The following is a 1,711-nucleotide window of genomic DNA, read 5'->3' on the forward strand; positions in this document are numbered from 1 at the left end:
AGGCGTAGGATATTGAGATGGTGGGTGCACTGTTATAAAAAGAGTGATCTATGATATTTAGGTTTTTACTACTAAAAATCGTTAAAATTTTAAAATTTAGGTCTAAAATTAATTCTTATATATATATATATAAACACCAATTACCATTTAGCGAAGTGGTATTTAATTTTAGAAGAAAAATAAAACAAGATAAATATAAAAATTAAATTTCTAACCTCACGGAGAGAGGTGCACCCAGTCATAATCGCATTATGTGATACTTCAAGTATGAGTTCACACATCTATATTTCAATATTTTTTTAAATATAACACTACTATATATGATCTCGGGAGGGGACCATGGGTTCACATGAACCCGGTGACCCTTCTTTAGCTACGCCTCTGATTCTCATACTATCTTGCTAAATGAGCTAATTATAGTTCATAAACACAATATTGAATATCAAATATCCTAAGGCGCTGCTTTGGGTAAATTGCACATCTCCTTGTTTTTTGTGAAAATAAATATTTGTGATTACAAACTTTTTAATACATTTAGTCTTATAAAAATATACTAGTCAATAAGAGTAGTGACCAATTATTTTTTAATACAAACTTTTCACATGGTACATATCATCTCTTCACGATAAACATGAACCTTCTTCTTCTTCTTTTTTCGCAAAATTTAAAACGATGATAAAGATTTATGGGTCATGTTTTATATTTAATTTTTCTCTTTTAAAATAATGATTTAGAATTCCAATTTTATTTTATTTTTTTGGAAAATCTAGGATTTGAAATGAAAAATTGAATATCCAAACACTGATTTGAAATCATGATTTTATATCACATGTCCAAAAGCTAAATGTATACAAAGGAAAAATCACTTGTCTATCACTGATACCTGTTTTAAATGTCACTCTTGTTTTCTTAACCATATGATTAAATAATGCCACATAAATTAAGACCAGAGACTATAATTTGTAATACAACATCTAACATGAAATAATGCATAAGAAATTATGCATTATCAATCCATGCATAACATGTCTCCATATAAACAATCTTTAATAGTATACATCCTTTTTACGTTATCAATATATATAAATTAAATGATTACTAAAAACCAACATATTCTAAGAATAACCACAAACGGTTAAAAACTACAAATAGGGGTGTTCACAGTTTGGATAAAAACCGATCCAAACCGAAAAATCAAACCAAACCGATAAAATAAAACCGATTTTATTTGGGTTTGGTTTGGTTTGGTTTTAGATTTTTGAAAACCGATAGTATTTGGTTTGGTTATGATTTTATTCATAAAAAACTGAAGAAATAACCGAACCGAACCGATGAATTATATACATATATTTTATTAATATACATACTTAATATATTATTTTTATAAACAATTTTAAAGATCTTATACATATTTTCATTAAAATTTCTTTATAATTTACTTATTGAAAGCAAAAATGCCCAAGATGAAACATTTATCTTATTGATTTCATGTATATGAGTGTCTATGTCAATTCTTTGTGGGACTGAAAATGTTATTGTCTCTTCCTTCTAGGCCAATATAGTGAATTTTAAAGCTTTATTGATAGTAAATTTAGTGATTGAAAGTTTAGTAATTTAAGTCATTCTAACTATTTTTCGTTTTGAATGGATTGTTGTCACTTTTTTCACATTTTAAATGAATTGTTTCTTTTATTTTTGTGTATGGTTAATA

The sequence above is a fragment of the Solanum tuberosum genome, unplaced genomic scaffold, assembly GCF_000226075.1.
Source record: "Solanum tuberosum cultivar DM 1-3 516 R44 unplaced genomic scaffold, SolTub_3.0 scf00257, whole genome shotgun sequence".
Classification (NCBI taxonomy): Eukaryota; Viridiplantae; Streptophyta; class Magnoliopsida; order Solanales; family Solanaceae; genus Solanum; species Solanum tuberosum.